Genomic DNA, 21,062 nt, shown 5'->3' on the forward strand with positions numbered 1-21,062 from the left:
GGTTAATATATCCGTGCAATGAAATGCAAGCACAGCAGTGATTCACTGTTGCATAAAACGAATACAATACAATTAAAAAAAAAAAAAACGGTTTATATCCCAGACCTCAGAGAACACTGTTGCCAGAAGAGAATCCTTGTCAAACAATTTAGCTTCTGTTTTCTTGTTTTTCATTAACTGTCACCTTTAAAGCTCTCCATTAAGATGAGTGATGCTTATCTACTGTTCATCAAAGTTGTCTCTCTGGAGGAGAGTTTAAAATGTATGTATATGGAGTTGAAAATAAATATGTAGAGCAGGGAGACTGTCAAACCTGATGGGAACATGACCTGACTGTATTTTTAATCGGAGAATCTGGTACCGCTGCACATGTATCCCTGGTGAAAACTGGAGGGAAGTGAAAGATTGTAAACAAACAAACAAACAAACAAATGAATGAATAGATTGCTGAACTGGAGACAAATAAATATCATTAGGTCTAGAAATGTATCACCGGAAAAAATGGAAATTTATCCAGCTGTGGAAGGAGACTGAGTGTCTGGGCCCCAGCTGGTATTGCAGCACCCATTTAAAACTAAATCTATATCGTACATAAATGAACCTTTACTGCATTGTGAGAAACAGGGAGAGTGATGTAGTCTAAATAAGCAAACCAGAAAGCCTGCAATTGTTGCATAATGCGCAGAATGAATGGCTAGTGCTTGTGCTGCTGCTGCATTAAATTGTTCTGACATGCTGTAAAACAGGCTCTCTTCCTTCAGCTGGAGACTGATAGCCCACCTGACGCTGGCAGGTACACTAAAATACCTGTCGACTTCTGTTATTTCTATCTGAGGAGACACTGCCACTGCAGTGTGCCATTGGCCTTCGCTCTCGCACTCGTTTGTCAAGAAACCTGAAACCAGTATAGAGCTTTAAGATGCCTCACAGACGTGTCCTGCCTTTCACTGATTTCCTTTTCTAATGTTTGCTAGCCTTATTACCTGATGCATTTTTGCACTGGATTATTATCTGGACTTGTGAATGCGAAGTGCCAGAAACCTGAGAGGACAGAAAATACAAAAGAATAGGCCATACGAGGTGGTGTCGACACTCCAGTGGGGAGTATCGGGGAGTAAAGCTTACAGACCGCCAGTGCTCAAGGTCCCCTGACTAGTGAGGAATCAAGTTCACTATTGACTTGGGGATTATCTCCCTACAATTGCTGATAATATCTTTACGGTTCAGATCTGTATCACCTTCAAAGAAACCTTGGAGGCTTGCAGCCCAGAAAGCAATGACCTTTCTTTGTTTCCCAAAGCACGTTGCGAAGCCCTTAATTAGGACACTCAATGTTATCGTGCAATCATCTTATTTTTGAACAGGATTATGGTTCAGCACTGTGTATATTGCATCTAGAAACACCGACGTGGACCCCTCCTTCTTCTCTTGTGGTTTTGCAGGGGGTATGAAAGAATAGAAAAGGAAAAAAAAAAGAGCAATTTCACATTTTCACAAGTAGCGGTCTGCAAATAGCCCACTGAAAGTGATCCGGACTCGGGAGAATTTGATTGTTCGGGAACACCAATTTCCTCATTTAATATAGTTCTGCCTCTTGGGAATGCATATTTCCTTCTCAATTGTTACAAGTTTGCCCTAGGAGCTCCATGAGGAGAAACAACGGCAAGATTAAGTCAATGAAAAACGTGAAATTTATTTAAAAAATGTCCGTACAATCCTTCTTGTCTGTAATCACAACATAGATTCAGAAACAAAAAGGTTACAGTCCTGTTTATCTTGGTACTTCTCCTTGAAGAACATATTTTCTTTTGTTTGGTGTATATTTTTTGCATAATATCATGTTTTTCTTATTTAAATTCCAGGGCTTGTCACCTCTGGCAACAGGCCTAGGATAAAGCTGATTACACTTATGTTTGTGGTTTAAATGTACTGATTTATTTTAAAATTGATGTATTAAAATGCCTTGAAAGCAATCTCAGCTGAAATATGAAATACTAAAAAGTACTATCATGCTGATATGTGTATATTTATGTATAAAACATACTTAAACCATTTAAGTGTCTCTCTTCACATACAACACAGAGGAACAGCACAGACATAAAGTTAAGCCTCATCTAAGTAGGTCAAGCTGTTTTGGAGAAAGCCTGCCTCCACTCTAGTCACAGTGCTGTTGCCAGGATGTATATTAGCCTCTTAAACCTGGCAATTGAAATTCCAGGTCTTTTGCATTTGTTTTTTCAGAACTAATCTGTCACAAATATACTGAGCTGTGGAAGCTATATTGTATATAAGTTATCTTCTCCGTCTTTGGTCAGGACGCCAGCTCTTCAGCTGTCACTCAGACCTAGGGCTTGACCTGTTGTCTGCACTGGTTTGAGCAAGCACCACTTACATTAAGCCAAAAAGTGCAGTTGATAAACCTCTCTCTCTCCCTCCCTCTCATTGGAGGGGGGTTATTAGAAGTGAGGATCACCTTAAGAAGAAAACTCTCCTGTGTGTTTGTAAAGTGGTTCTTTAGCGTAGTGGGACATACTTTGTGAAGCATTCTGTTACTCGTTCAAGTGCTTCCTCAGCCACCATGCAGGCAAATGTATGAATTATACAGTCCTGAGAAAACAACACCATTGACCCCCTTGCCCTCCCAGCAATGGATTCCCATCTTACAAGGTCCTCCACAGCATGGTCACTGACCTTGTAACACTTCTGACTTCATTATTCATTTAACAGCTATCAGTGACAATTTAGAGAGACATCTGTTTCCGCTAGGTTTCTGAAGTGCCTTTGCTGGGGTCATTTTATTAATATAACTTGACCTTTTTTTTTTTTTTTTTAAATTCATATCTATGTCTTTTGTGTGCATTTTTGTCTTTATGGATTGTCAGTGACAAAATGTGTATGTTTTAAATCGTGAACAGATTGTGTATTGTGCACTTAAATGTCTGCAACTCCCCTATAGCTCCATATCCCCGGTGCTAGAGTGGTTGCTAAGCCTGTGTACGCAGAGATTGTTGATGGTGGAAGATCACACTTTACAGAACTGCTTTGATCATTCTTCAAACCGACACACGGGGCGTGGGGTGGCCACTTAAGAGCATATCATCCTGGCTTCACAGAGAAAAGACCTTGAGCTGTGCTGCATGCACTTATTCTTTTTTTCTTCACCCATCTCCATCTCTTGAATCAGGAGTATGAAAACAGAACATTTTATTGTGTGTGTGTGTTCTGGTTTTGTGTTTTTTTTTTTCTTCTTCTTTCAGTTCGACCTGCTGTGGACATGTTTGTGATTTATCTTATCGATGGGTACGCATGGGATGATCGTTCTCAAATAACTTTACACTTCTTTACCCTCATTTCTCATTCCTCCTTCCTCCAGCAGGCCTGGCAAAATCTGAAAGTGTGCCAAACCGTTTTATGGAAGTGAGGGATTTTCTAAAATGATTATTTCCCCTTAGATTTGAACATCCAGTGATGTACTATACTCTTATCTGTCCATGTGTCAGGCTCCCCCTATCATTTCATGGCAGGGACTCAGTCATCTGTAACATGTTTGGTGCCATCTCAGCTGAAGGAAAAATAACTTTGTCAGCTTGGTTACAGTTAATTAGTTTAAAATAAGGATGTTGCCTAGTAAAACATACTTTAATTACCTCAGGCTGAATAGCTTTTTAAACCTAATAAGAGCCCCGATCTTTGCTTATAGTTGCCTTTGAAACCAGAGAAGGACAGTGGTAGGAAAACCATTCACACCACAATGCCTCATTCATTCATGGATTTTTCAACAGATTATTATTATTATTTTAAAAGTACATTTTTATGTACCATTAAAAAGAAGAAAGGAGTAAAAAATGTACGCTTGACGAATTGCGCCCAAAGTGCTTTTTGAATTAACTGCCCAATTTCCATTTACTGAATCAGTTGTAATGCAGTCCTTCAAAGCAAAGGCCTACGCGTTTGTTTCATTCTACTGACAAACTCTGAACAATCACAGATGCCGCTCTGCTCGTGTGGAGGCAGTAGCGCTGCAGACCGCCCTGCATCTCTGTCTCTCCCTTCAATCTGCAGCCTCTAATTGAGAAGGGACTAAATGGTGTATCACTTAAAAACACATTTCAGTGATTGTGAGCTCCTGAGAAGGAAAACACGCCACGCTAATATACTCTGGCATCCCTATGGCTGGCGACTCCTGATCAGCTCAGAAAGCATGGGCATTGTGAGGTGTTGATTGCCATGGTTACTGGCCATTTGTGCACCATTGACACGCCTACCGTTCAATTAGCCCTTAAGTTTCTGCAGAACTCACAGAGAAATGCCCGTTCATCTATCATATCTGTGTGCTGGGTACCAAGGGGTGTCGAATAGGGAAAGCGCTTGAAAAAGGAGTGAAATAATTACTCGAGAGATTATTTATTTTGTGCAGTTTTCTTGAAACAATTAATGATTATTATTATTATCAGTTTGGAGAGGTTTTTGTTCTATCTGATAAACATTCATCTGAAAATGTTAACAAATATGAAAACTTAGAATACGCTGAGCATTATTACTTAAAAGCATAAATGCACTCCTGAGCAGTCTGATATTGATCTCACACACATGATGGTGTTAACAAGAGATTGGGATGAGATTAGCTTCTGAGTGGCACCCTTACTGTTGCAGAAGGTCAAGGCAGAAATGAAGACGGGCTGGGTTATATTATTTTCTCTCCTTTATGAGCAAAGTGAGTCAGCTATTTATATAATAGAAGCTTCAGTCAGCCTAATAAATATTTAACTGATTTAGTTCTAGCACTTGTTATTTAATAAATAATAATAATACCAAAATAAAAACGTATTTATTTTCATTTAATTGAATTGATGCCAATTCCAGGATGTTGTCACGCATTGTTAATTATGCAGAGTCGAGATCCTTCTCAGTGTTAGATTAACCAAAGTGAAGTTACATTTAATCAGATACAATTACTTTCGAAGGACTCAGACTGTGTTCCAGGAGGAATGACAAAAGAATTTCATTACCACAATCACAAGCAGCAGAACAGAAGCAAACAAATACCAAGCTGCCTAAAGGTATTCCCAGTCATGGGTAATTCCAGCTCTTAATTTAGGGAGGATAATAGAATGGGAACACTGGATTTCATTGGCATGCGACAACTGTGAGATGATAAATAAGCTGATCAATGTGGATGAATGTTTAATGAATTAATTAATAATGCAGAAAGATTTATCAACTTGATGAATGCAGAAAGGAATTATTTACTTAACAAATGTTGTTTTCAAAAGAATCGATTAGACTACTAAAAATCAATCACATGACACAAATACAGTAAAATACATTAATTTTCCAAAGTGGACATGATTGGGGCAGAATGTAATAGGAAAGCAGCAGAATGCAGCATCCATTCTAAAAATATATATAATATGTATATGTGTGTGTGTACATAATGATCTTGTAAATGTAAAAACCCTAATGACCACGGACTGTGTTTTGTTTTCAACTTCATCTATCTGAAAGAATGCCATCTAAGCGCCTGGCACCCACAGCTCAAATCATCGCAGCGGGCATTGTGCTTTGAACAAATTGGGCAGCGCTGTTCACAGAGCACCGGACTAATTATTTTGTGGGAAATACTAAAAGCACCAAAGGCTTTACCGTGTTGCCAGATAGCGAATGATAGTAAGGAGGAAAATGAAGAGATCCTTCAAAAGCATCTGTTTCTGTGTCTGTGAGCTTTGTCTTCATAGAAATAGCCATTTGTAAACGGTCCATAGATGTTCACTAATTTGGGAATTTATCCCTTCCAATTATTCAGAGTTTAAATATGTTAATAATACAACTGTTAGCACAAGCTCAATTAGTACCTAACGCATCTGATGGCTGTTTTCCAGTTTTTCACGTTCTCAGCCCACATGGCAGCCCTGACTCTTCTGTCGCTACTGTCAATTACGTCGAACATGGGTCCCACTCTTTGTGGATTGCAGGTCTTCGAGCTAATTGGCAAGACCAATCTTTTAACCAGAAAATTATGCATTTGTATATATATATATAGTATTGTTGCCATCTAAAAGGCAGTGTAGCTTGTTGAAAAATACACAACAACTTCACTTTGACCTCCAGGGAAAGGTATGCCACCTTCTGCCTGACAGATATAAATGTTGATAGGGAGTCAGGAGGTCATTGTCAAACCCATGGCTATCCAGTAATTCTCTATTGCCAATAAACTGATAGTGGATTCTGCATGTACTAATAAAGTATGATTACCTACATGTTATATAAATTGCAGTGAGAGGTAGTGGTCATGGCTCTGGACTCTGGAGCTGAGGGTCATGGGTTCAATCCTGGGTGGGGGACACTGCTATTGTATCCTAGAGCAGGTACTTTAGCTAGATTGCTCCAGCAAAGACCCACCTGTGTCACCCTGGATATGCTATGAAATTATATATATATATCAAGATCATAAGCCTTTGCCAATCCATTGCTGGGAAGAAGGCCTGCCCAAAATTATTCATTTTTTCTGTCTTCTTTTTCCAGGTCACTACACACACACATATTTGATCCTTTCTCCTGCTCCAAATGAATCTAACAAGTGCATTTCATGCTGTAATCCCAAGCCACTGTGTTTCTTATGAGTGAGCATGTTGGAGTGTAATAAAGGCAAAGCAAGACTCCATATGTAAACGAGATTGAACCCCGCGAATAGGCTGTCAATTAATGCTTACTGTCAGCTTCCAGGCTAGACATCCTGTAATTACACACAGCGAACTGGATAAAATCATATCTACAGTATACATCAACCAAAAGGCTAAGATTTATAGTCAATTCAGAAAACTGCTTTTAGTCCAAACTGCTAATGGTTTGCCAAATGTGTGCCAATATTCGATGGTAAATGCTCTCAATCAATACAATTTTTTGTATTGAATATGTATGCAAGTATGCAGCTTAAAAGCAGATCCCAGTGCTGGCAGATCAGTCCCATCTCTCTTTGCTGTGTATGAAGCACCGGCCTGCTTTCTCTGCAGTGCACACCTTTCTCCTCTGTGTGCGGCGCTCTCCTTGGTTATACAACCAAGCAATTAATAAGTGAATACAAAGGGCATTCCTTGACTGAACTGAAGGGTGATCCATCCCAGTTTCTGTCGCTGTTATGGAATAATTAGCCGTTTATCTCGGCGTAATTGATGTTGAGTACACATTATTTAACTGCCCATCCCCTGCTGATGTTTGAATCAGACTGTCCATTGTGAAGTGTCTACTGTACCAAGAGGCAAACAGAAGCAGCACAGCACTAAGGCAAGAGCATCTCAGGTCAGGCGCCTCAGCTGACCATGCTCGCCTTTCTCTTGGGACTTGGAGACAATGGCTTAAAGTAACACTGCTCCTGTTTTTTTGTGGATGTTGTTGTTGTTGTTTTAGTTTTTTTTTTAATTAAGCAGAAACAAAAAACAGCAAGCAACAGTCTAAATTCCCAGTTCTTAAAGCTGTTTGGAGCTCCAACTAATTTGCTTGAATGATAAGAAACCAGTCTTTAAAGATGTAAGGTTTCTGTACACAACGGAAAGTGAAACTGCTGAGGGGAGAGGAGGGGAGGGGAGGGGTGGAGTTGGGTGGGTTGGGGCGAGACGAGACAGATGCTGGGGCTGTCAAAATCTGTTATGTCACTAATACAGAAATATGTTGAGGTCATGATTTGAAACACAGAGAAAATAAACCTTCATGTTTTTTCTCAAACTCCTCTAAATCCTGTTGACAATTAACAAACATACTAAATACATTAATAAATAAATAATGATAATGATAATGATAATGATACAAACACTGAGGAAATATTGGCACACACAGAAAGGGGAGGAATGGCAGATGGAAACATTAATTGCATTAAGTGCCCATTTTTGGAATCTTTCTTTTCCCAGAAGGCCTAGCAGAAAACCCAAAGAGAACCATAAACAAACACACAAGACTTGACTTACTAAAGCAAGTGAGGACATTTGTTACACGGCATTGTGGGCTCAGACACTTGAACATCAGAAAGAAAAGGTCCTACTCCTCTGAAATACTTCACGACACTTGAGTTTATCTTCCCTGATGCACAGATCCCTCACTGACTCCCTGACTCTGCGGCCCTCACACAGCAAGATGTGAAGCATGTAACGACTCAATAAACTAAGGAGGGGCTGTTAACACAAACACACCTTCTTCCCTCCACCTAGCTTAAACTGATCAAGCTCAAAACTGCAGATGGATGTATTTGATTTGATATATTCTCTTTCTTTTTAAAAACCTGAGAAGGAATGCCATAGGATGCCCTGTATAGATTTGTTCCTTCAAATCTGTTTTCTTCTTCTTTTTTTTTAAGCAGCGCTCAGGTTACTTTAACACATCACTTGCTTTTATTTAATATTACAGATCGAGGTAGATGCCTGTTTTATCACTGCTCTAATGTAACCAACAATCTGTGCGCCCATGCACAGGGTTTTCCGAATTTAGTTCACAAAAAAAAAAACTACAGGTTCTGGGCATTCCCAAACTCTGGTGGCTCTGGTGGGAGAAGATCTGTGTTGATAGATGTATGCCTCAGTCCTGGCTGTAGTGTCTCAGTCGAGAGCCGTGGCCATTTGTGCGTCACACTCGGGCAGACGGCGGCGGGGCATTAATGACCCTGATGACCACCATAGCCGCTTCCTGCCAGAGGTCTCTCCATTTTCATCATGTTAGAAAATAACTTAATTAAACCCATTACTCTGCCAAACAGGGTTGTTTCAGTCTTCCCCCACTTTGTCTAATGATTATTGGAAGGCACCTAGAGTATTGAACCTGTAGATCTGCCGCCCTTATTCACTGGCCGTTTGCATTTGTAATCTGCTATAGGCACAGTGGTCTGCTTTAGTCTGCTTGAGCTTTAAACACTATGAATTGAAGGACAAAAACAATGTTACTTTCTCATATGGAGGAATGTGTAAATTGTACAGTCACCTCCAGGAGGAATGTCTATTATCCATTTGATTGGAACCAGAAGACAGGGGTTTATGTCAACGCTGTCCAGATCTTTGTACAAAAATGAGATGGAAATGTTTTCATTCCTACCTTGTTGCTTTCCCAAGCAGAACAAGTGGCTTTTGGCTTGGCTAAAATCTGCTACGCTTCATTACGCCTGTCAGGGATGGGGTGTCTTTTCATCTGAGAACATACACATCAAAATGGCATCTTTCCAGGTGTCTTCTCCGCTGCTGTCTCTTCAAAGCATTACATTATATCAGTTTCTATTTTTCTTTTTTTTTCTTAATCGGCATTAACTGCATACTAAACCCAATTTTTAAGGGCAATCAGAAAAGTTTCTGTTACACCTGCTGGTTACAAGCACATTCGTATTGACACGTTTAGACTTTGATAAGACCAAATTATTACATTTCTCTAAATGGGGTCCACTGTGAAAGAGAGAGAGTTTCCAACCATTTCCACACTGTGTCGTGAGTCAGCTTCAGTCACAACAAGCAAGGACATCAATCTGACAGTCTTCCATGAGCAAAATCTGCGCTGTTGAAAACTGGACTTTGTCACAGTGATTGCCAAGCACTGCACAGCACTGTCAGAATTAAGAAGCCTAACATCAAATATGTGAGCAAGATGTCAATATGTGAGGTAGGATCACCACTTTAAGGGCTTTCTTTGGAGAGGTAAATACAAGCGAAGACTAAACTACATGGTATTCAGACAGTTTCAAAGACAATCTGCCACTTTTCTAAGTTGTATAAACAAGGGAAAACAAATCTAAAGAAAACACCAGTGAAACTTTATATGACAGAAGATGCCTGATTTGCTGTGTCTTCTGAAAAGAACTATACAATTCTGAGGCAGACAGGTAATCGATGAACTGAGAAACAGTCTATCAGAGAATGAAAACGTTTATTTTTGTATACCATAATGCAAGTGTCATTCAGGCTACAGACTTATTTCTTTTTCTTTTCTTTTTATGCACCAAGGCAATGTCTTCTAACCAGTGCACCATGATACAGTGGTGTGCCATCAGGCATGAATGGGTGCGAAAAATATTAACTAAATAAGAACAATCTTTTCATGTATTTAAATGTAATAAGTTGCTAAAAGAATGAGACAGATTGTGATTGGTGTGTTACGAGTTACCCACCAACTACAGTGTTTCTCCCAGAATTTGCATAGGCAGGGCGGTCTGTTACCGAACAATTCCCAGTGGGGTTTTAGCAGATTGTTGACTGGGGAGGGGCGGTTGTAGTGAAGGGGAGTGGGGGAGCGGTGAACGAGAGCGGCGGGCGGAGCAACCCCAACCCAAGTCAACACCAAAATGTCAAGTCAGGCCCTTACAAATCAACACCGCTTCAGTTTAGTTAGTAGAAACACAACTCCAACTTTGACAAAAGCCTAAGTTTACTGGGCATAGCTAATTTAAACACTTATTTTGAATGACATTTTTACCTACATTACTCAAATGAATACTCTTTAAACACCTGTAATACTATTCCTATGTTCATTAATTATTTCCCACCAAAGTCTGAGAACTCTGTACATCAGGATGAGCTGAGACATCTCACTGAAAATCAGTTTTGTGGGGTGGATGGTGCAAGGTGTTGGCGTGCCACAACATTTCATGGAAGTAGGTTTGTCAAAATAAGTTTCAAAATATCAAACTTATACAAATAACTACTTTCCAAAATGTTTTTATTTTACTTTATATACTTTACATTATACATTTTATATTGCTATACAATCTTCCGAACACTGTAATGGAACAGACTGTGTTTTAAATACTTTTTCAAAACCCTGGAGAATGGTACAAAATGACAATTAACTTTTACAAGCTTCGGCACTGAAACGCCAGACACAGCACCTGTGACAAAAGCTATGTTTTTTAATTGCTGTTTAAATCTTGCCTTGCCAATTATATTAAAAGCCAAATGAATAGAAATAACATGAGATGCAAGACGTAAATCCTGTATATATAGTGAGACATTATGTATACAGCCTGCTTATGGTGGGTGGCAAGGATTGTGAAGTGTGGCCACACATGGCGTGTTATGGGGCGGAAATGCTACAGATGTTTCAACTATAGCTTCATGCTGCTGCAGATCTACACATCGATCAATTGTTTTTTGATCTTTCAGCATTATTACAGGTTCTAAAAAACACTGAATTACTTTGTTATAACAATAAAATCATCAATGCACATACAATTTCAAATGCTGCAAAATGTCAAAGCTAACATCTAATATCTTAAATAAAAAATCCATATTTTATTTGAGCTACAATCTTCTGTACTACTTGCTCTCTGCAAGTCCATATTCCTAATTCCTAACCAGGAAGCAGGCCATCTTCTGCTCCATCAAGCCAGGGATCCACTCACGAGGCACACATCCCGTGTGCTTCCACCCCCACCCCCCTTCACCTCACCTAGGATCCATTAAGGGGCAGTGTTTCCTGGGGCGGTCCCCTTTTGCCCTTCCAGGCTTGGCACCATAATATAGGTGTCACAATCCCTGTCTAAATGCTCCTCCTCATATCCCCACTAGATGTTGCCATCGCTTTTCCTTACCAGTCACTTCTCCCAACTCCCTTAATTCAATCATTCAATCAGTCAACATTCCTGAACACCATGTGCACTTGCTCTGCTCCCATTCGCCCTGCACCTCCCAACTTGGTTTCTTGCTTCCCTCTGCTCCACATATAAACCCCTCACTCACTCTGTCACTGCAGAGTTGTGTCTGGGTTAGCTACATTGCTGTGCAGTCTCACTGTGCCTTGTTATAGCCTTTAATCCTTGACCTCTTGCTTTACCTCCTGACTACGACTTTGGACTTTCCTCATTTTACTCTGTTTGCCTGATCGCCTGACCCTTGCCTGTGACATGGACCATGACCATGTCTTTGCCTAGCCTTGATTGCCCTGTCCTGCTGGTATCTGACCTGTCTGACAACCTCTAACAATATACACAATCACCTATTAGTGTCTATGGCTGTGTCTGTTATCATTATTCACCTCATTCACAGGAACCTCTTCTGAACCAACTGACATCACAGAGTTTAGACGCTATGAATTAGCCACAACTTAATGATCTTAGAGTGGCTCCAATAATAGGTATTACTCCACAAGGATAGGCAGGTTGTCAAGTACAGCTTGAAATGAATCACTCACACGAGAAGATCCCTTCAGTGGAGACTGAAGTTTGATACCCATTCCTACAAGCGCTGCAAAGCTGCCTTTACTGCAGCCACAGAGATTGAAAATAAAGCAAATCAATTACGTTTACATAGCGACACCGGTCACTTATTTATTTAATGCGGTTTGAAAACCTTCCCAGATAATTGAGTTCTGTAGTCATTTTCATCCATATTAATGAGGTACAAGTGTTAATCGCCTGCTGTGATGGAATTGGACAGATTCCCTCACATTCTTGGTTTTCTATCAAGAAAATCCGGCAGAAATAATTTACTGAGGCAACACATCAATATTCATGTAATGGTGCCAATCTCCAGCATGCTGTACGCTCTTCAATTATATTTATTATAGAATGCAAATCAGCAGGGAAAAGTGCTTGTGGTACCTTTGACAGCCAAGCCATGATATCCTTCTTAATGGACTCCCACGTCTCCTCTCTGCCTCTGGTCCATCCTTGAGCACTGCAGGTTCTGGGCATCAGAGCTTAAATGGCTCCGTTCAAGAAATCCCTTTATTCTTGTTGTCCATTTATTCTAGTCTTGTTTTTTTAAATGCTATTTAAACCCTGCTTCCTGTCATTTCCTCCTTCTCATTAATACAAAAAATAAGACATAATCGGGGATGAAACGGCAATTTAGCTGCTCCATCAGTTATAAAAAGAGCCATTTTATTGTACAAATATGCTTTTCAATTATTTCAATCATGCTTAAGGCACAGGTGTGCTACTGAAATGGCTTTTGTTAACTGCCACGGTGAGAGACAGAGAGAAAAACAAAAAACACTTGAATCGGCTCATAAATTGGCCCACTTCAGAAGCATTTAATTAAGGGGTGTGGTCCTTGGAGGATTCCTCCAATAAAAATATGCCACCAGATAGATGTAAAAATTAACATCAGCTGTTTTTTTTGCCAAAAACAAAAGCTGGAAACCTACAGATAGCAAGACTGCGAGCAACAGCAGTGTTGCTGCCGGCAGCGCACACTTCCTGTTCCTTTTGCACCCATTGGGGGAGTCAATTTGCACTTGAGTCATCCATAAAATCAATTACAATCTCTCAAGTATAACTCTGAAGAACGCAAAAGAACACGAAATAACTCATTAATTGAAATCTGCATGCTGTAGATCTTACAGAGATTTAAACTGGCAGAAAACTTGGGTGGAACACCAGGCCTTTGTTTCACGTCTGTAGCCAAGTGTGTTTCCAGTGCGTGTGCACATCTTTCTGTGCACTCCAACCCTGACTCTCTGACGCAGTGCATTCTAACTGAACATGCATTAAGTGCAACGTACTGCACGGGTATGGTACAGTTTGCGTTTGAGGGCAATTACGACATATAGCCTTGCACCTCCATGTCAATGTACTTTGGCTATTTTCCATCAGTAGGACAGACTGAGCTGAACAAACTGCTCCCACTCCAGCTAGTGACCACAGCCATGGTGTATTTGCTTGTTATTGGCTGTTTACAAAAAGGTCAAAGGGCATCTAATGTCAATACTGGAATGCACGTACAACACAGCGATAACTGAAAATCTTTCTAAATGCTATTGACATACCATTATATGCACAACGAATTGAACATTTTAGTGCATGCTTAACTGGAGGTCTGTGCAGTCAGTTTGGGATGGCCAGTGATATATATGCCCAATAAACACACAGCTTAACATGCAAGCTGTCAGGTCGATTGCTGTGTCATTGTTTTTGTCCAAAGGGGGTGTGTATTGAAATAACAGTGCGCCCAGGAGTCTATTAGCAATTAGGCGTGGGCACAAACAGCTGGTCTCTAATGCATTTCTGCTGTAGTGTCAATTAAAACTACAGATCTGTCCGTAAATAAAAACTGCCAAATTATTTGAAATTAAAATGAAAATATAGATGACACAACAACCAGAACTGCATATTCTGTTTGTTTGTTGTATGTATGTATTTATTTATTTCGTAATTTTGCTTTGAAAGACGTAGTTATAATATCTAAGGCTGGAGATGAGTTCAGGCTCTACAGTCAGGAGATTGTTCTCATAGCTGAGCTTCTGGCTGTCTGGAAACGACAAATGAAGCACACCAATTAAACATAAATGCAATACAGTCGCAACTGTGCGGCTCACTAGTTTCTACTGAGACGACGGTAATATGAATCTTTGTCTACAATGTTTGGCACAACTGGTCCACTGTTTGGAAATGTCTTCAGAGGGGGGTTCTCTGTGATGTAGGTGACACAGGTTTAGTACAATCTTATATTCTTATTAATGGCTTCTAAAAAGGCCTCAGATCATTAAAAGGCAGTACACAGGGAGATCACATGTCCAAAGTCATACTTGTCCCTGGGCTGAGAGACAGAGTGTATGAGACGGTCACTCTCAAAGTCATTCCCATCTGCTCAGCTCTGGTGTTCAGTGTGAGCACGGTCACTGGCTCTGTAAACACTTTATAAGTGGGGGAACTGGTGGGCAAAGTCTCATTTAAACTGCATTAACATTGAGAGGAAGTGTCTGGTACTGTAAGTTAATGTTCACAAAGGGAGTGGAGCTTGTTGTCCTGCTGTATAAATGGGAAATTAGCAGCTGCCTGACAGAGGGCTGCAAGGAGATGCCAAGGGCACAGGGGGTTAAGAGCTCACTCTGAGATGTTAGTTTACATCACAGGGCTCTCGGGACCACTGCAGGCAATAGATCTCACGCGAAGGGCATAACAACGTAACATATTATTTCAGAACAGCCTGATGGAGTGTTATGTGCGTGTTTATGATGTCTTTTATTTGAATGAGTTTAAAAAAAAGAAAAGTGTCATGTTAGTTGAAAGGCATTGGAGTCGAAATCTGCTGTAAGATTAGCATGCTGCTCAAAACTCCTAGGTCCTGAAATTCATCAATCCTCCCCACTACATCACCATGATACCCTTGAGTTAGCTACACATGGAGCTTCTTCGAAACCTATTTAATTCAGGTGTAAATTTGGACTAATGGAACTTTATGCCTGAGAACAGCATGACAAAACTTAATCCACTGTGACCAAGGTCATTGTCAGTGTATTGCAATGCTTAAATGAAAGGTTGTAGCTGTATAACACACACATGGACCTACAGTAACTGGTGGACCGAGAATTTCATTAAGATTTTATTTATTTATTTATTGGGGGGGTAGTAAACCTTCGGAGAGCTGAAATTGACGTTGTGTTTGAGGGCTCTGTTTGACATAACTGGAAAGGATTTGATTGCCAGATATGTGTTGTATTCCATATTTATTACAATGTATTTTATTAATCTATAAACCATTTCACATGTTTGGGTAGTGCAAACATGTTACAATCGATACCGTACTGAGAAGCTACATTCGCTGGAGACAATGAATTAATTTTCGAAAATAAAGCAGACAATGGCCTTTTATATTGCATAGAGAGACAATGCGCTGAGCAGAATTCATCAATACATTGTTACGGGAGAATTTTAATCTGAAAACCTGAACCTTGATTTTACAAAGCGTAACTCCTTTGACATGACTATGGGCAGAACACCGCTTGCACAATGCTACGGCTAAGGCGTTAGCTTCGACATTAAACACAAATGACACATTCTGTAAGACAGGCTTCTCGGATCGTTATCTGGTCAATTTAGCCAGTGTGGTCTGACAATAAGGAGAGCCTGATACAAAAGTATAGCAGTCAGAACAGCAATCCATTCTCATTACGGAGGCCTTCCTTCTTTCGTGTTTCATCCGTTTTCTAAACATAAAGACAATACAAAGGCTTTTGATTTTGTTTCTGGGGAGGGGAGACAAAATGCATCAACAAACCAAAAAATCTAATTGCTCTCACTTCGCACCTGGGGTCAGCAAAGATACTAGGTGTACTTGTTGTTAGTTAAGCCTGTTTAGGAGAAAAGGAAAAACTCACTGATGTTAAAGAATTCAATTCGATCTCTTCTCAGAGTGCAAGTTCTCGCGCTCCCCTGATACTTTACTGGCAATCATATAAACTGCAGCAAAGCCATATAAGTTGGGATATCGCACACGTTGGAACATTTTGTAGAATACAATGCAACTCTATTTACCTGGAAATTAATACCTATTATGAAAATATGCCGAAAAGGGAATCAATACCCCTTTCATGCATTTTCTGTCATTTAGAAATCCAATTTGTCTTATGCACTGAAAAATACCCATTCTGTTAGAAGATAAGCTTTGGGACTAAACCTTGTTACCCTGTGGAATTCCCTTTCTTCTTTATTATGAATGTATTGATGTTTAACTGGTATAGTAGGTGGGGAAGCCAATCAAACACTTCTTAAGATGTTCTTGATTTCTTTTGAAGCTCAAAACATCACAAGCTGAGCCTAGATTATAGAAAATATCAGTATTCAATAGGTACCAGTTACATCCTACAGTGATGCCAAAAAATAAACAAGGTAGTTGACCTGTGACATGGTCAAAGGAGTCCGGGGCAGAATGTGGCTCCAAAAACATTTAACACATGGGAGTAGTATGTCAAAACCAAAAGCCACTTGCTTAGAAACATTTATTTCTAATAAAATATATACTGAAGGATTAACTGAAACTTGTGAGAGATTCCTGCCGCTCATATTTATTTTGCTTGGAAGCCCTGCTATGGGCTTCAGTCAATTAAGGTTTCAGGCTAAAGGACTCGTTCTGTTAGCAGAGCAGATCCCTCCATGCTCCGCAGCTTAACATCTGTGTTTTTAAGGTTTGAGGGCTCTGAATAATGGACATGAATGTTTCCAAAAGTGAGCAAAGGATTAAAACAAAGGAGGCAGAAAATGTGTGTTGTGAAAAGATTTTTTGGCGTAGTCCTTTCACTCATTTTCAATTAATTTAATTAATTCATGTGTGCTCCGTCTGGGTTTCCAGCAAGCACTGCTCTGTGTATGGGAACACCACCACGAAGGGATATATTGAGCACATGTTGTCAATCTGTAGCTTTAAGAGGATGGAGAGTTGAAAGTGGCTGGCACTACCACTGCCAGTGAAAGGGATAAGCTATGTACCCTACTACTTAACCTATATATTATTTATAGAAGATGCCCTTTAGGATTTAGAGACTAAAGTTTGCAGGATCCATGTACTGTATCTGCAGATTTATATTTTAGACAAGTCCCTGCTGAATCCCCTTCATCTCTGACACAGTTTCAGAAGATACTTGCACAGCTGCTTTAAACGCTGTTAATACCATCAAGAAAAATCAGCTTCGACCACGTTCACACTTATTAGGCCGGCCCTGGGAGCCTCAAATTTAGTCCGGCTTCTCTCAGACACCCCGTTCACACTGGCGGGTTTAGGAGCCTCAGTGCGTCACATATACGGGCGAAAAGCGGCCTAAACGAAATGCATGCCGGGAATAAATAAATCTGCTCAAACAAACCAGTGACGCAGGACATTAGGTCTGATTACAGGTGTATGCAATGTGTTTGTAATCACAACTTATTAATATCGATTGGCTATTGTTCAGTTCTATATTTTATTTGAAAGTAATTTTAACCCTTTGCAACTGAAGCTTTCTAAAATAATAAAAAATGTGCTGGTTCAATGGGGAATCTAATTCATATATTTCCCTTTTCAAATGTCTATCTTCGGTTCTGCAAGTCTAAAAGTGCTGTTACAATTCACCCGAAAGAGAAGCACCTTTATTAGCACATCTGCCTTAAATCACAAGAAATCGTGTGCATTGAAGCAGTCTGTGACGCGTCTGTAGTGATAATATCCTCAGACAGCAGCACTGTGCACTTCCTGCAGTTTGTTTAACTGTATCTTCATCCTCATTGTAAACCGCACTTTCATTTCTGCATCGGCCCAGTCGTGTCCTCTAACGCCGGCATTTGTGATTGTCCTGCTTAGCTCAATATCATCGCATTTCGGATTGGATAGTAAATAGCTCGTCTCGTATTAAAATGCACTGATTTCAATGGAAACCTGCTTCGGTTAAATTTGTATAGTTTTAATGCAAAATGCAGATAATTAATAAAGTTATTGTCCCGTTCAATTTCACAATGCAATTTCCACGTGTAAAATGCATACTTTTAAATTTCAGACTTCAATCATATTTCGTACAAGAAAAAACAATAGCAAGTTTGCCAGCTACACACTTTTATTTTAATCGACCGAGTAGTTTGAACTGTTTACATCATTATAACTCATTACTTACACTAGACTTTTATAATATATATAAAGATGTGAGCTAGCGAAATGTATCAGTACATTTAAGGCTATAGATCGATATGACATTCAATCAATACAGAGACAATACTGTGTCCTGCAGGGCTGTAGCTGTGTCGGTGTTTACTGTGTGTTTACTCTGTGTTTATTGTGTGTTTACTCTGTGTTTACTCTGTTTACTGTGTGTTTATTCCGCGTCTCTGAGATGCGCAGTTTGTGGGGGCAGGGCTTGCGTTACGTCACTCGCTGACGCTTTTCACCGGCCCAGGGCCCGGCGCGTCAGTCACATTTAGGCCGGCGTAGATTTAGGCCGGGTCGAAAAGCGGGACTAGTTTTGACCCGGCCCAGGGCTGGCCTAAATCTATGACCCCGTTCACATATGAGTTCAAATCTCAAGTGTGAACGGGGTCTAAAACATGATAAGTGAACTGAAACCAACAAATGGGTCCACTTTTATAACAGGGAAGAAGCCAAGAGGAAAAGTCAATAGTTCTTCGCTGCTGGATAACACTGGTGTGGAATCAGGCCTCACCTTTTCCTTTAGAGAATAAAATCCCATCACACTTCAAGATTAATGACTGCTTATTATTAGTAACATATATTTTTTTTAAATGTCCCAGAAAATGTAGGATCTGGGATTATATTCACAGCACAAATACATTTCCAAATTGGTAAACCTCTGAAGTATTAGAGTGATTTAGTATCCTATAATTATCATATACAGTATATTGTTTTTATTCTGAATACCCCTGCTCTCCCATGAGGTTCCCCTGTTTCGTCCTGTTCTTCCTTGTATCCAGTTCAAGGTCCTTCTGCTCCTGGCTTGCCTGCTGCTCTGCTCCCTCTGCCCTCCCGCCTCCAGTCTCTTCTCACCCTCCAAACTCGCTTGCCCTTGTCTTTGACCCTCCGCTGCAGGAGGAGGTCTTGTCTTCCCCTTGCCCTCTCCTGTGCTGTGCCCGATCTTTCTCCTGCCAGGCCCCCTTTCCTCCAGCTTCTCGAAAGACTTGAGACCGATTGTAAGGGAGCTGGGAACTTATTTGCATTACACTAGGCTGAAAAAGTCCAATGGGAGAATTAAGGTCTTAAGATAGGGTGATAGGAATATATTTCCACACTACTCTTCATTTTTTACTTTCCTGGTTTAGGAAAGAGTTTGTTGTAAGTGTGTGGACATCCATGAAACACCATGGCACAGATCACTTTACTTCCTCATTCAACTCTGTACTCCATTAAACCAAAAACAAAAAATGTTGATGAGAGATGTAAGAGAGAAACACAAATGGCTTCATGGTGGTGGTTCTTCTTACCATGTATTCCTCCACATCCAACTGGAGACATTCTGCATGTGCTTGAGAGCTGCTGCTTTCCCCTGGCCCCTGTGCACAAATCCCATGAATGGTAGGCAGGCCCCTGGTCATTGTGAAGACCCAATTTGACATCATAATCCCTTAAACCTCCCAAGTGATTGAAGCACTACAAAGAGATCTCTGTAGAGTCCACACACAATGGTGGTAATATTCCTGAGACGGCATTAACTCAAACACTCCAGAGTCCTGTGTGCTGCACTCATGGGCTCTTTAGAGAGCTCTAGTAATGTACATTACATTGAGAGGTTTGAACACAGAGATCCAGAACAGAAGAAGAGGACCGAGGATTAGGGAAGACTTACACTGCAACAGGAGCACAATCCCCTTTATTGATGGATTGCTTGAGCTCTCTAATTTATGACATTATGATGTTTTGTTTTTTATCCAGGGAGGGCTGAAGGAGAGTGGGGGAGAAAAACACACTAAGCACACAAGGCTTACAGTGCCTCTCCAAAGCCTGCAAAGTGATGTTTCTGTCTAACACCCTTAAAAATAAAAATATATTAACATGACAGAATTTTTTAGTTTTTTTGCCCCAGTGCATGTTGTCCTTGTTGAGCAGAGCAGAACGACACAGGCGTACGAGATGGAGCTCAGCTAATGGATTTGCACCCCTTAAGTAAAGCAATTTCCTTTCTTCGGTAAGCTTCTCTGCTATCGTCAGCCGCCAGTGAAGAGCTGATTGTACTCAGGGGCTGTGTTACAGCCTCTGGGCCAGGTGATTCCCGCTCTCGCAGTGCAGATACCTCAGACCTCCCCTTCTGGCTTGGAAAGATGTGAGGTGTGCAGGAAAGAAGAGGACTCCAAAGGCTTAAGAGATTGAAAGTATGTTTTCTTTTTTTCCTTTCAAATCATGCTTTAAATACCACTTGTAGATATGCACGTCAAAAACCCATGTTCATGCATACTTCCCTGGGAAGCTTCTGGTGCCCTGTGACCCAGCTGTCTTAATTGCCTAGCTGAGCAGTGAGCTGAAGAGTTAAAACAGGCTTCTTGTGCCCTCTGAGGCTGGAGCCAATGGGGAGCACACTCAGCCTCCCCCACTGACCCTCTGCTTGTGCTTCAGGGAGAAGAGTCTGTTTTACTCGTGCCCTTAGCCTCTGTGTACTCTGCTGTGGCGGAGAACAAGGAAGGAGGCTGTCCTGTGCTTTTCTGCACACTCAAAGCCTCTCTCTCTCTCTCTCTCTCTCTCTCTCTCTCTCTCTCTCTCTCTCTCTCTCTCTCTCTGTGGCGGCTGCTTGAGAAAATAAAGGCTTTTATTCTGCCTTGACTGCATTCCTCTTTCTGCTTCTGAAGACGAATAAAAAGTTTGTCTTTCAGTTGCAGTACCGGAATTCATATGCACCACACTGGAGGAACAAGA

At 40.6% G+C, this 21,062-nt stretch overlaps 1 protein-coding gene across 3 annotated transcripts in view; it reads right to left on the bottom strand.

The window, feature by feature from the left end:
* The window catches only part of opcml (opioid binding protein/cell adhesion molecule-like), a 558,777-nt gene that overhangs the window by 180,117 nt on the left and 357,598 nt on the right, over positions 1-21,062 (bottom strand). The window lies entirely within an intron of this gene.

This window comes from Amia ocellicauda, chromosome 1 (genome assembly GCF_036373705.1).
Source record: "Amia ocellicauda isolate fAmiCal2 chromosome 1, fAmiCal2.hap1, whole genome shotgun sequence".
Classification (NCBI taxonomy): Eukaryota; Metazoa; Chordata; class Actinopteri; order Amiiformes; family Amiidae; genus Amia; species Amia ocellicauda.